Source organism: Chelonia mydas, chromosome 3 (genome assembly GCF_015237465.2).
Source record: "Chelonia mydas isolate rCheMyd1 chromosome 3, rCheMyd1.pri.v2, whole genome shotgun sequence".
Classification (NCBI taxonomy): domain Eukaryota; kingdom Metazoa; phylum Chordata; order Testudines; family Cheloniidae; genus Chelonia; species Chelonia mydas.
The window spans coordinates 204,049,978-204,065,523 of record NC_057851.1 but is presented as its reverse complement, the minus strand read 5'-3'; the positions used below and the strand labels follow the sequence as shown (position 1 = coordinate 204,065,523).

At 43.7% G+C, this 15,546-nt stretch overlaps 1 protein-coding gene across 1 annotated transcript in view; it reads right to left on the bottom strand.

Annotated features, from left to right (window-relative positions):
* THUMPD2 (THUMP domain containing 2) overlaps nucleotides 1–6,153 on the bottom strand; it is a 50,975-nt gene extending 44,822 nt beyond the window's left edge. The window contains exon 1 of the mRNA XM_043544234.1: nucleotides 568–6,153. The gene's annotated coding sequence lies outside the window, so the exon portion shown is untranslated. The remainder of the gene's footprint in view (nucleotides 1–567) is intronic.
* Between the last annotated feature and the right edge of the window lie 9,393 nt (nucleotides 6,154–15,546).

The following is a 15,546-nucleotide window of genomic DNA, read 5'->3' as shown; positions in this document are numbered from 1 at the left end:
AGCTGGCCCAGGTATCCAAAGGAGATAGGGGACTGAAACCAGGTCTGAGATTAAAATGTAAAACCGTGGATTAGGAACTCTGGATTATTTCTCTCTTTGTACGACATCACACATACTAATTATTACTGAGCGTAACAGTAAACTCTAACTTGTGTGCTGTACATTAGGGTTAAACAATTTTCACTATAGCATTGCTTCATCACTTTTACTACAGTCCCCAACTTTCAGGCTCCAATATGGATGCAAGGGGAGCAATTTATTTTAAAATATTTCCAAATTGCAGTTCCATTCATTTGAAAGTATAATGATCACTCTGAAAAAAACATGCCAGTTGCCTTGGATTGCAGTCATCTATTTGCAGTGTGCTCCATTAAAAAAAAAAAATCCAAATACCTAGCTAACTAGATCATGGATTAAAGGCAAAAGCATCAAATTTGTAAGAAGTAAATCCTGATTTATGATTACCTAAAAGAGTTGTGTTTTCTACCATTTACTTCCTCAGAGGTAAACAAAACTCTTAAACAGTTAGATTGACTCATCAGAAATCAATTTATATAGGTTTCTTACCACTGTCTTCTGTGGTGACTTTGTCTCCCCTCCAGACTATTATGGCAAATCCTGCAGTCTTGGGAGTTGCTCCTCTGAAGTCAATGATAGTTTAAATGTACTAGGGAACTCTTAGGGTATGGCTACATGGCAATTAAAACCCTGTGGCTGGCCTGGGAACAGCTGACTTGGGCTTGGCTAAGGGACTGTTTAATTGCTATGCAGGCATTCAGGTTTGGGCTGCAACCTGGGCTCCAGGACCCTGCGAGATGGAAGGATCCCAGAGTTCAGGCTGCAGCCAGAGCCACAACATCTACACCACAATTAACCAGCCCCACAGCCAGAGCCCAAGTCAGCTGGCACAGGACAGCCACAAGTTTTTAACTGCAGTGTAGACATACCCTCTGTGCACACCAGCAGGGTCTATACAGATCAATTATATGTGTAACGTGTTAGTGTACTTTAGAAATCTCCTCCCTGCCCTGTAGTGACTCCTTACCCAAAATGAGACATGTCCTTAATTTGATCCTAGCACTGGTCCATGATTGAGGCTCCTCAATGCTACTACAATACAAATAAATAGTTTTTCTGGGGAAAGGCAAACAACCTGTTGCTAAGATATCATAGCCACAATGCAGAGATTTCCTGGTATTGTTGATGAAGATATGTAGATTCTGTCTAACAACAGAGCTATTAGTGACTTCTTCTTTCAGAGACTACTGAGATTTTTTGGGTTGATTATTGTCCAAGGCCCAGGGAAGCTCAGTGTTTAACCCTTAGCTAATAAGCCATGATGCTCACCTCAACGGACCTCAGTATCTGCTTAACCATTTTGTGCCTAAATTGAGGATTTTAAGGTATTTGGTTCTTAATACATCCCATGTCTCTTTTACACAATTATGTGAGATACAAATGGGAATATCAGCCTGGACATTGAATTTTGTGACATTTGTTCGTCACCTAAAGTTTATTTTAAGCAGAAAAGTTTGAATTTAATATACCTAGCTGTCTTTCTGGAAACCTACACAACTGAAAACAGTAACAACCAATAAATAAAACTATTCTTCAGAATTTCTGGTAGACAATCCTTTTATTGAACTATGCCCTCAAAGGATGATTCTGACTGGTTGTTTTATGCTTATTTTCAGGACTATGTCTATGTCTTCTATTAAAATTGTAAAATGCTTAAATTGTTAAGAAAAACTATCCCTAGTGTTGCCTGAAGCTAAATTGTCATCAGGGAAAAATAAATAGAGCTTTCCATCTTGCTAATGTAATCAATGTCATGCCAATGGTATTATTGCAATCTTTTGTTATCTTGAGCTGCTAAAATTAGTGCATGTTTTCTGATTAATAACAAGACAAGTAGTTTTTCTACATGGTCCCTTCTTGTGCATGTCTTTATTGAAAGCTTAAAACACAAAGAATCAACATGGAGCGAACAGATGGAAATAACAATGATGATCAATTCATTTTAATCTGTTCATGGGGGATTAAATTGTCATTTAATTACATCTCCATGTTTCTTTGACTGATGGGCTTGGGTAGGTCAATGAAGCAGGCAGGATTTGAGAGGAAAGGCTAAAGGAGCAAGCTAAGCATGATAACAAGACATTGAAGAAAGGATAACCCAAATCTCATACACACACTGCTCTAAATAATTAGTGACTTGTGATTGAAAGAGGAAACAATATTGCTTATGGCATCTGAAGAAGATTAGTCAGGCCAGTTTAAAAAAAATATATACCTGTCTGTATTAACTTTTCCTAATCAAAATAAGGAAAGGGTTTCTTTAATCAAATCCAACAGAACCCCACACCTCCAGACAATTCATCAAAAAGAAAAGCATCTGTATGCAATAATGCAGGATGAGACACAGAAAAACAGCTAATGAAAATGTGCACAGAGACAGATTTTGTGAGCATTTGCCTGTAAGCTTGGTAGGCATGTGTTTTGATTTGTCTTCTCCTTTACAAAATTCCTTCCCATAAGTCAATAATAATAAATATAAAAGTATATTAAAATCATTACTTTTCAGTGTTTCAGAGCTTCCTGCATACCGGCTTCAAAGAATCCTGTCAAGTTGCTTAGGCTGTCAAGTTCTCAATACCTGACTGTCTTGCAGAACTCAAAAGCCTCTCCTGTACAGCACAGACTGTACAACACAGATCTCCTCTCCTGGCAGCTCCTCTTTGGCTGTGGAGAAGCTACAGATACTGGCACCATGGCCAAGATTTTCAAAAGGAGGTGCTGCAAGTTAGGCTCCAAAACCTGTATAGTACTGTGGAGGCCACTTAATAGCAATCACAATATAACTTTCACTTAATAGAAACATTTTGCCAAGAACCAACCCTATCCCACTGACTTCAGATTTAAAGATTCGGATATTGGCAACAGGCATGCTGCTTAGTAACAACTTTTTTTGGAAGAAAGTCCCTGCTGCAGTCTGGTTTGCAGGGCTGCAGCCAGGGAAGGAAGCTCTGGGACATGCTGAGCCCTGGCTGCAGGCAGGGTTGTGGGGCTGCAGCCAGAGAAAGCACATTTCAGTGCTTGCTTCTTTGGCCGTAGTCCCACAAACCTGCCTTTTGCTTATTGGCAGCTTCTTGATAATGGCAGCTTTTTGCTGGGAATCAAGAGGCTGCCAATAAGCGGAAGCTACTGTACTAAGTACTGTGATTTGATTTTCAAAACTGCTGAGCACGTCACACCTCCCAGGGAAGCCAATGAGAGCAGATGGGTGCTCAGGACTTTTGAAAAGCAGGCCACTTCTTTAGGTGTCTCAATATGGACCTACGAGCCTAACTTCAATAATAATGATACCTAGCTCTTCCAAGGCACTTTTCATCCTTAGATCTCAAAATGCTTTAGCATGGTTAAGTATCATTATCCCCATTTTACAGATAAGGAAACTGAGGCATGCCCAAAGTCACTCATCAGGTCAGTGTTAGAGCAGGCAATAGAGCTCCAGTTGGCTGAGTAGTAGTGTTCAATAATCTAACCCACACACCTTCTGGGTGTGGTGTTCTGTCCTATCTAGTGGCACTGAGACCACTTAGAGAAAGATATAAAATGAGTCTGCTCTATAGCCTTAGCTAATAGCCAGTTACCTTACAGCTCAAGCAGTAGAGGCACATACACTAAACTCCAGAAGTCCTATATTCGATCCTGCCTGCCAATGACTAGGGTTTGTTGGTCTTGCACATGCACTGCCTCCCTTTAAAAAAAGTCCCATCACCATAATACCTCTGTCTCTGCTAAGTAACTGCAAATAGAAATCACAGTATTGTGCTCTTCCTTCCTTCCTTCCTCTCCAGCTGTGCAAGAAGCCAAGAGATAGAACAGGGGTGCTTCCCTGCTTGCAAGCCCTGGAACCCAGATTTGCAGGGAGCACCTAACATAGCTGTCTGCTGCAGTTCATTGTGTTGAATGGGAATTGTCAACATGAGATGATCCACCAATATGAAAACCTCACTAAACTTTCCTTTTTCCAGGTAATCTGGAGGCAAAACAGGCCCTCAGGCTAACCTAGCCTTCAGCTAGGAGCAACAGGTGCAGAATGGCTTCACTCCTAATTGATGGCTTGGGAGAAAAGGCTTCCTCTTTGCCTCAACCCTGCCAAATTCCTGCTGTGAGCATTTAGGGTGTGCAGTAGGGGCAGGATCCTGGCTTGAGCATGTCATGTTAGCTGGGTTATTGTGCCACTTTGTTTGACCCCAAAACTAATTTTTTTCTTTACTTTTGATTCACTGAAAATTGTTGGAAAAACATTCATTTTCAGGTTGACCCAAAACTAAATTTTCCCCTCTCATTTTTTTGTGTGAAATTGCCAAAACAAAAAAAATCCATTACCGTCCCAGCTCTATTAGTAATAAAGGTATATTTCCATTTCATTCCTTACTGTGCTGTTTTCTATGTGTTACTCCTCTGCTTCAAAATAAAGTGGGAAAAAAACATTTTCAGTCTATTTGGGGCAAAAAAAGAAGAGAGGACAGGAGATAAAGAAAAAAATACCTGTCTTGTTTTTGAGCTTTGTGCAAAGCTATGATGTTTTGTGAGCTTTAAATGTAGGTAAATGGAGAGATTCGCTCAAGCTGAAGTCCTCCGCATAAGAATTACATTGTCTTCTGCTCCCATCAGTCATGCATTAATCTTCCTCTTAGCACTAAAGTATAGGAACTGGCTTCTTTCAAATTCTCTCTATTTTAGAAAAAAAGTTGCAAGGAGACAGATAAACTCTGGCGAGTTTGAAAGGCTTTTAGCACAAAGAACAGACATGGTATTGTGGGACAAGTTCATAGATTCCAAGGCCTCAGGGTAACATTGTGATCATCTAGCCTGGACTCCTGTATAACACAAGCCATAGAATTTCCCCAAAATAATTCCTAGGTTAGATCTTTTTGAAAAATATCCATTGACTTCAAAGCCTGCAGTGAACTAGTATAACTTTCTGCGTAAACACAGAGCCCAGGAAGGGGCCAGTTAACCAGAATAGCTGCGGAGTTTGACAGTTGGGGAAATGCAGCAGAAATGTTTAACATTCAACAATCTAATTCATGAAAGAATTAAAACAACACAATAAAAGGGATGCACATTAACATGTGACAGAAGAATTCCTTTGGAAGCAACACTAAGCTATCTGAACTAGCAGCATGGCTTGCTGTGCCCATGTTCTCTTCTCAGACTGTGAAGGTTGTGAGAGTTTTGCTTCATTTCTACAAACTCAAGCCAGAAAGAACTTTTGGTTTGACCTAGCAAGGTGTCAGACCTTTGATATTAGATCCAGATAAAAGGCTGATCCAAAACCCATTGACTTCAGGCCCACAGAGAAAGGAGAATGGTCTATAAGAGGAGCTATTCACTTCTGAGTGTATGTTTCAAACAGGTCAATGAATGAATGTCAGTTGTATGAAGTGGGAGGAAGCCTGGCCTCACACCATCAAGCCACATGAGAATACTGTGAAAAATAGCTCACCCTGTTATAGGGTGCAGGAAGAGGCACTTTGCAGAGAAGACTGTGAGGCCAACAACTGCCAAGTTGGACTAGCTTTGTGGAAATACAACCCTTGTGGTCAAATCACTTGGAAATAGCTCAGCATTAGCACACAGTAGCTTAGCAAGCACTGCCTGATTTTGAGCATTGGAGGGGAACAGAGATAGCTAGCCTGTTGTGGGGTTTAATTAACATGGAAAAAAAGGTGACCAAAAAGTAAAAATCTTTAGAAAGGTATTGAGATACACTTGGCACCTGGAGTGCTAGCAACTTCCTAGATAAGCATTCATTCAAACGGTCGATCAAATTGATAACATTCCCCTAAAAGACACAGTAGGATGAATGTAATTGGGAATTTGATAATTAGCTTTCATTTCCTTTAATACTTAAAGGCTAATGTTAAGAATTTTGAACGATGGCATCTCAGTTTCTCACTTCCTTACCATCTCAAAGTAGATTTGCATTCAAATGCACACATTGTTTTAGCAGTATGGCTTCGGTCAGTGCCATTTTGTGAATATTAATCCCTTCCAAAGGGATGTGATCATACTGAAAAGAGAGAGTAATTGCTTTGAGTAAATTTTCAGCCATCTTTTGTTTTTCTGGATTCCGTCTCCAATCATAATAATCAGTGCTTTGTATTGGCACAGTGCATCAAACTGGGTTGCCTTTTTAATTAAAAATGTGCAACCAAGCAATATCTTCACATGGCATTTCAGACCTTCCTAAGAAGGGGATCTTAAGATATAACAGCGGGATACTGGAGATACTGCCATGCACAATCAGCCATGATAATAGTTTGTGGCTATTCAGGATAGAAAACCTCTCCTTCCTACCCAGTATAGGCTGGACTGAATTTAGGGAAGAACTTTAAAAATCAGGGGCCACGTTATAATACATTTTCATAAAGTCCACTGGATTTAATAACAGCAGATTGCTGGTATGTCTAAGATGCCAAGCGAAGAACTGTGTCTGGAGGATGCATAGCTTCCTGGTAAGAATAAGGAAATGTATTGAAAAATGTCATCCAAAACCCACAGAAATTTTTCCAATGATTTAATTTACTTCCAAGTGCTTTTGATCAGCCCCATAGTCCTGACTGCCAGGGCTTTATGAAACACCCACATCAGAGGATTAGTAGTGGGGGTGCTCTGTTTGGCATTTACAACCCCAAGAGGCCCTGGCATGGAGAGAAAAACAGCTAATGAGTAGACAGTGAGTTGCCATCTTTCCCTCTGAGTAATAGCTGAAACTGGAAATATCCCACTGCCAGCTAAAACAGCACCATGTCTTTGTAATAACCCAGTGCACCAGACTGGGAAAATGGATCACATTGCTCTTTTGAATGGTGTATATACAAAAGTACTGAAAGACACTTGGCCTTTTGCTCAAAGGGTACCAGAAAAAGCAGTTCGCTGTAACTCATGGTTGACTTGTCCAGAATTCATGGGTGATATTCATAGTCATAAGACTTGTAGGGAGAGAGGCCGTGGTACAGTAGCCACTAAAATGGTGTCTATTATTGATTTGCCAGCATGATTTTATTTGTCCGCTCTGTTAACTATTGTAATTTTACCCACTAAAAGGTAAACGAGAATCACCACAATCAGGACTGGAATTCACCGTAGTAAGGGAGAATCAGTCTTCAGGGGGAACAGTCCTCTCTAGAGTTGTAGACTAAAGTGTGTCTCATGGCTGTAGCTTTTGGGTGTCCAGAAGCAGCAAGGACTACAGGAGGAACCTGAGGCTGAGGCCTGTTTAAAGATCTGGGGGCAGGCTGATTCCAGGCAGAGTGTCTTTACAGAGATGGTGAATTCTTCAGGGTGCTTCCTTCTTTCCACCAGCATCGCCTCATTATATCCCTGGCTTGGCTCCAGCCAGTTACTGATCTCAGCCATTCTCTGGATAACTGAAATGATACTTTATGTGTCTGACATAAAAGTGATGTGGAGCTGTCTGCATAGTGCTGGCTTTTTTGGCCATGCTGTACCCCAGTTTTCCCTAACGATGTCATAAAGATGTTGAATTGCATGGGGCAAGGGCAGGGTCTCAGTGGGACTCCACAGATGGAGAATATCCTTTGAGGTAGGACAGTATCCATGCCAGAGCACCCCATTGTGGCCATGGATTTTTGCGAGATGCCTTTCTAACTTGACTTGGAAGCAGACAAAAAATGGATGATAACTGGAATTTGGAAAATGACAGTAGAGGCTGCAGGTTTTTACAACATATCGTATGGAAGGTTTTGGAGTAGACCTATGCTATAATTCTCAGGGAGGTGCTTGGTATTTCAGTGCCCACAGTGCTATTTGGGGCAGGCACAAGTCCTTAAAAGGTTAGGAATTGGGCTTGTATTTACTGTAGCCTAAGTTGCATTTTGCAAGAATACAATTGACTCATCAGACTTGCCTGGGGAAGTTAGTTTTCAAAAGGACAAAGCAATTTTGCAGCATACATCCTCATTCAGCGTTTAGGGAGGACAGACAGATTCCTTGTGTTTTTGTAAAGAATCTCTCATATTTCCTGGTGCCAAAGCCTACAGAGAACAAAATTTGTTGTGTCTTGAGAATTTCTCTTTTTGGAATAACTATCCCTAGCACTGAGTTTCCCCTCTCTCTGAAACTTTGGAGGCTGGATCACAACTATTATGGCTTTACCTCAGGTCCACCCCTTCCAGAAAACTGCAAGAGCTTGCTCTCTGTTTAGGTACTTATATGGCCCCCCCATCACTGTTGCATCTGAATGCCATCCAAGCATTTAAAAATAGACATAATGCTGCCTATGCTTCCTCCCGCCTAGCCTGTAGCAGAAATAGCTTGATTAGTTTGTAGACTGTTTCCAGAGCTGTAACATATGCAAGAAATGCGCCCAACTGGATCAAAAGCTTTAATTTTTTTAAAGGAAATGAAAAGTTTTATACAGAGGAAAAAATGGAAATAAAAGAACAACTCTCTCCCTCCCACCCAAAGCAAGAACAAAATGCCCAAGCCAGTAAATCTTATGATGCAATCACGTAATATTTTGGCTGGCTGGGTCAGAATGGCAGACCTGGTTATTCAGAGAAGAAAATGTCTTACCTAAAGAGCAGATATTCCCCTCACTGTCACAACTGGATATAAGCTGCAGGAATCATTTTTCCCAGTGAGAGTTAGGAGGCACTCTCTGTATGTTTGTGAGCTGGACAATTTTTTTAAGGTCATATTTTTTTAACAGCTTTGTATGTTCTTCTCCATCTTGTCCACACCATTGTCAGTGCATCTCATCAAATGGGGTGAGTACATTGACATAGATGGTAAGCATAAACAAACCAAAAACCCCAAAAGCAGTGGGAGGAAGCATGGCCTGAACTGATGACAAACATCACCTGATTCCCTGTGCAGATAGCAACTCACTAAGAGATCACAGCAGACAACACTTGAGGGGTGACAGTCAAGCATTGATGTCTAGGTCCTGACTTTGTTGCCTTGTGTCTTCATTCATGTTAATGAGCAGTGAGTGTAAAATGCTACTGACACAGAATGGAAGCATTGTCCGTGCTCTTTGTAGAAATGACAGCACAAGCGGCAGGGCATGGAAGAAGAAGGCCCCTGACTTGTAATTTCAAGTAGCCAGGAGGGATGCTAGGTAGCTACTTGACACCTGATCATAGGGAGTGTAGGATTTTGCAGTGTTATCAGGTCCTTTGCTTTGATAGCCTCAGCAACACAGAGTCCAGCCAGCTGACAATGGATGAGCCTGTCACCCAACAGTAAAGGGAAAGAAGAGGGATGTAGACAGTTGGAGGTGCTTGGTTTTCCTGATATAAAGGTTTGCTGGTTTCCCTTCTCCTCATGGATGGAGAATTCTCTATGCTGAAGGGGCGTGTTTGAGGAGGAGCACCGTCGAGTCTGAGGACAACCCTTGTGGGTAGACGAGGTGCTGTACTGACTGAACTGATGGTTCAATATCCTCTTTGCAGAGGTGATAGCCACCTGGAAGGGAGGAAAGGCCAAGGATGCTGGTTGAGTGGGTTCCAATGGAGTCATTACTAAGGCCTCAGTGACCAGGCTGAACTTCCATGCAGGGACTCAGTGTACTTCCCTGGGGTGTTTGTTAATGCTGCTGCTCTCTGAACTTGTTAAGCTAGGGTGTAAGGAGAAGAGAACCAGAGCACTAAGGGGAGAAATGTCCTGTAGAAGATAGAGTAGGTGTGAAATCTTGACTGCGCTGGCCTCAATATTCCTGACTTTAGTCCAGGCTTTGAATTTCAGCCAAATTCTGCAAAATTCTCTCTCTGTGGGTTATTTTTGTTAGGCAGGGACTATGGACTCTGTATGGTTTAGATACGAGAGGAAAGCCTGTGACAGCAGGTCTTTTTGTGCATGAAGCTGAAAGAGGGAGTAAGCATCTGGGTGACAGTGCTGGAATACTACAAACTGTATTATCCCACAACTCCCCATCTCACTGAGAATGTGCCAATTGCTCCAGGAATAAAAAAGGGAAAACTGTGGGAAAGAAGAATTTAAACCACTTTGAGCAGGATGCCATGTAAACCTCATAAGCCAGTGCAGCATGGAAAAGAGCCATGCTGCCAACAGCTGGGGGTGGGGAGCGGAGCAGGGGTTGGCCAAGATACATGCAGGAACTCTGAGATCAATTGGGTTTGCCTCCTCAATTCTTCCAGCCTCCATGCATGGGCCAGGCCCTGCCTATTATCTGTTCATCTGGGTTTTATAAAGTTGCCTATGTCTATGGTACCTGAACGTGTTCTGTGAGGTCTCTACCTGAAGCTGCCAGTGCAGGAAGCAGGAGAGGTGCATGGATGTGCATTTGAGGGCTATAATTGGCCCCATTTTGTTTTTCTCCAGCTCTTTCATATTTATTTTGATAGCTGTGTGATGTGTTGCTAGACTGAGGATCTCTTTTACAGGAATGTAGTTTATTCCAGACATTTTACTACTTTACCAAGGATGGCTTCTATTAATAATAGCAAAACTCACTCAAATGTTCATCTGAGACCATTATATTTTAAATGGGATAAATGAAATGCAGCACCAGCTTTACAAACTCTTCTGATGCTAAGACATGGTGAGGGCAATAATGCAGTTAAAATAATAAACACTACCTTTCAGATTGTCAATTATGCTTGGATGATGTACCAGATAAATCAACTAGCCAGCCAGCATTTCAAACCTCTAGTGTGTTTGGCAAGGATGCTGCTGAATAAAAGGCTTGTAAAGGAAAAAAAAAATCCTGTAAAGAGGATTCTATTTGTTGTGTGTTTTCAAGGTCTAAGTTCCCTTAAGAAAGCAATATCCCAAAACTCCCTTTAGACTGATCTTCAAATAGAACCGTCATTTACTGCTTATTTAATTGAGATGATAGGAAAGTCCCAGCTGATTTATTAATAATTTCAACTAAACAGTTCGTTCTAAAGAAGCAAATAATGATATTAAAATAACATCACCTTCTGAAAAAATGTAATTACTAAGTCGTTAAGAAACATTGCTTTCAGGCTTCATTGCTTGTGGGGAAAAAAACCCAAGGCAACCCTAGGTGAATTTTAATATGGTGCTAACAAATTGAGGAAAATAACCTTCTAAATTCTGGCAAATGATTAAGAACCTCATCCTGAAAGGTAATGAGCATCTGCTGTGAACTGTAGATTTTGGCAGGAGTTGGTGAGACAGAACAATGCGTAGGAAGTACTCAGTACCTCACTAGATGAGACCTCAGAAAAGAGCCAGCATTGTATCCAAACAACTTGGCAATCATATTAAAAACATGAAAATAAGATTGCATTAGTCACCTGCTTTGTTGCATGCAACACTAGGGAGGTCAGCAATCAGGGCAGTATGCAGGATGCATACTGGATGCAGTATGCAGGACTTACTTTATTTTATTTATATCTAGAGAGAGAGCAAGCGCTTATGTGAGTAACTTTACTTATGGGAGGTATCTCACGGAGTTCAATGAGACATAAGATTAATTATGTGCAAAAGTATTTGCAGGATCAGGACACTCAACTGTGAGCGCCCAGGGTGTGGACCATGCCTTCTCCACGGTATTGTTCAGTTTGCAGCACAACAGGGCCCTGGGACTGGGACCTCTGGGTGTGATTGCATTATTAATATTTAACTGTAATAATTACAGCTCAGTGTGTAAATGGCTGATTTTACAAACTAAGAACAGCCTAATAACCTGTGTAAAGCAGGAGATTCGCCCTCCCTTGAAAAATTCTCCTGTTGTAATCCACCTCCCTGAGAGGTGGTTGCTCTGTCGGTGGGAGAAACTCTCCGGCTGTAATAGTGCTGTCTACATCAGGGGCAGTGCCACCTAGAGAATTCAGGGGGCCTGGGGCAAAGCAATTTTGGGGGCCCCTTCCATAAAAAAAAGTTAGTTTTGCCACCCCAAGCGGCGAAGAAAAAAAAAAGAAAAGCCCAAGTTGTGCCGCCGAAGAAAGAAGAGGACATGAGGACCCGCCGCCGGAAGAAGACTGAAGCGGAGTGATTGAGTTGCTGCCGAAGTGCTGCTGATGAGAAAGAGAGGGACTGAAAGACCCGCCGCCAAATTGCCGCCGAAATTGGCCCCGCCCTGCCTGCGGGATCCGGGGCAAATTGCCCCACTTGCCCCCTACCTCTGGGCGGCCCTGATCAGGGGTTAGGTTGGTAGAACTACGTTGCTCAGGGGTGTGGATTTTTCACACCCCAAGTGACTTAGTTATACTAATACAGGTATGTAGTGTATACCACATGTGAGATGACTCACTGGTGGGTAAGAGAATAGCCTTTGAGGTAGGACAGTATCCATGCCAGAGCACCCCATTGTGGCCATGGATTTTTGAGAGATGCCTTTCTAACTTGATTTGGAAGCAGAAAAAAAAAATGGATGATAACTGGAATTTGGAAAATGACAGTACAGGCTGCACGTTTTTACAACATATCATATGGAAGGTTTTGGAGTAGAGTTGTTCGGAGAACAGCTTTCTTTATATTGTGGAGTCTCAGATGAGCTTAAATCTACATCAAGACACAGGTTCTCTTTTAAAAAAGCATTTAGACAGATTAGCTGGGAGAGCCCTCCCAGTGCTAATTTAGGCCTTTACATTAAAGGATACAACTATCATTTGAGTAAGGTAAGCAGGATAAAGCTGAATGTGTGTGAAGCTAACATTCTTCTTAAAGGAAGGGGATAGACTTGCAGCGGTAGCTTGGTACATAGAGGATTTATTAATTTCTACGCTGTAATGTAGTTAAGTGGATGAAATGCAGTTTTACCTGTAACTTATATGACTATCTTAAGCAACGAGGAGGTTGCTTTCAGCTTTCTGGGTGCTAGTGGACAACACAAATCTCTGTCAGGGTGTCTTCCTGGAAAATGTCACATATAGCAGTCCTCACTGATATCTCACTGGAGCTGTCCTGTCTTAACTCATTCCATCTTAGCACAGTGTGAGTGAATCTCATTCCTGGAGTATCTCATAACATAAGAGAGGAAGGAGAAAAGCCCTGGCTCTTGAAGATGATGCCATAGTGCCTAAAGAGTCTTGTTTGGACTGAACTGTTGGTTCAGAACATTTGAATTAGAGTGGTGAGAAACCCTTCCCTAGATTCCAAAATAGATTTATGCAAACTGATGAGACTCTGCCCCTATGATTCTTCTAGGGCCTGATCCAGATTTATTTTAGTCAATAGGAGTCAACTGGCCAAGGGCCTGGAGGAGCTATTCAAGGGGGAAAATCCTAATGCCTCCCCTTTATTATTTTAATTACCTTTTGACTTTTTTGAATTTTAGACTTTGCGATTTCTTTACTTACAGAAGTGATTTACTAAATGCTGCTATTTACATATATGGTACAGGGCTCACCACTAGCAGCACCTCCTGCTGGCTGTCCTGAGGATTAGCTCTGCCAGGCACTGCGTTCCCCTTCTGGTGGTGTCTTTCCCCCATTCTATCTCATCCTGTGGCCCCTCTCACTCCAGGAACTCAGTCTCCTCTTTGTGGCTTGGCCCTCTGACCAGCTCACTAAGGCCCTTCCCTTTTGGGGAATTTAAAGTCCTTCCTCCCTAGCAGTCCTAGGCAGTGTTCCATCTCACTGCCCCATAGTGCCACTGCCTCAGTGGCTGGTAGGGGAATGCAGGCCCCCCCTCTACACTGGGTTCCAGCCCAAGGACCCTATAACAAGCAGCCAAGGCCTCTGCATGGTCCTACCCCTTGCTGTTGTTTCCCTGGGCTTCTTCCTACTCATCTGACTTCCCCTGCTCGCTGGGCTTTCCAGCCGCTCAATGTCCTCTACTCAGGGAATAACTGCAACTACACCACTGCCTTCCTGCAGCCCTCTGGCTGCTCATTGCTCACGGGGCTTTATCCTGGCCCCACCCGTTCCTGTTCAGCTGGGTCTACTTCTAATTCGTGGCATGCATCCTGGCTCTTCCTCTAGGTGCACCCAGTGGAGCTAATTGGCCTGGCTGGCCACCTTACCCCCTTTCAACCATGTGTGGGGTGACCACCTCATCACACTGTACTTTACTCAAATGAAATACTCATTGCCATTGTCACAGAAGCTAGAGAACTTTGCGCTGTATAATGACAGAGCTAAATGCTGGCTACAAGACCATGCAAGTATGCTCATCCAGTAGCAAAGCCTCACTCCGTGTCAAAGGGCAGAAGAGAAGGGTTATTTGCTAGAGAATAAGGTGTGAGTGGGAAATATGGCGTCATAGGCAGAGCTGGAAGCATCCCTTTTAGGGTGAAAGAAGGGGCAGCCCTGATGCCAGAACCAGGGGGCATAGCCTGACCTGTCCACTTTCTGCCAGGGTGGATACTGCCCCTTTCCCCTCTTCTTCCCCCCCTGAGGCCCCATCCCTAGGCCAGGCCAGTGTGGAGCCTGGCTCGGGAGCCCGGGCAGCTGTGGAGAGCCTTATTGTAATTCCAGGAGGTGGGCGGTGCAGGAGGGCTGAGAGTATCCCCTAGCCCATGTCCGTGCCCCCCGGGCTCCCCGCCTGACTGAGGGCACGTGGAGGGTCCACAACTCCGTGCCGGCTCCCCACAGCTGCCCATGCGACTCTGTCCCATACCTTGCTCCGGCTGGGGCTGGGGCCTCGGAGCTGCAGCCAGGCCGTGGTAAGAGGTGTGCAGACCCTCCATCTGTCCTGGGCGGGAGGTTTGGGGGGAAGGGACATGGGCAAGGGGCTGCTCTCAGCAGGCCCCCTGCACCACAGGCAGGTGGAGGGTCTTCGCAGCTCCCCACAGCTGTCTGCGTGGTTCTTACCATGGCTGGGCTGCGGCGCCAAGACTCACGCAGGGGGCTGCTTTTGCACCACTCCAGCTTCTGGCTTGGCCGGGGGCAAAGCCTCTAGGGGAAGAGGAGGGGCGGTGACAGGCCCTGGGGCGGGGGCCCATTCCCTGCCCCTTTTGGGAAGGCTCCAATGCCCTTGGTAGGCCGTATCCTCGCTGTCTCATGTACATTATGGAGCAGGGTCAGAGCTGAGTTCCAAGGGCCTGAAACAACTCTCATTTAAGGCTAGGGGAGTCCCGGGTCAGACTCCAAAATGGGCAATAATCCATCTGCACATACAGATGTCAATTCCCTCAGCCACAAAATTCTGCAGAGTTAGTTACAAAAACAATGGAGGGCCCTCCACAGGGACTCTCCACAGGCAGGGCAGGGACTAGCCTCATGAAGCACGTTACTTGAAGCTTTACTCTTTAATATTACAGAATGTTTTGTTAATGCAAGAGTGATAAAGACACATTCAGGCAGCCTACCCCAGCCTCTGTCATTGCACCTTCACCTTAGCAACCAGCCCTGACTGTAAGGGCGTAAGTTAACAGGCACAGGTTGGACACGTGCCAGCCCACAGCAGGTCACAAGAATGCAGCAGGTTGTTTACATGCACAAGGCAGGGCAGGGGTTACACCCGTTTTTGTAGGTCAAACTCATTCTGTGCACAAACATGTGTATGTAGAAACTGACACCAGAGCGGAGAACATGACCTTTAGTAACTTAACTGCTGCATTACTGCTTGTTA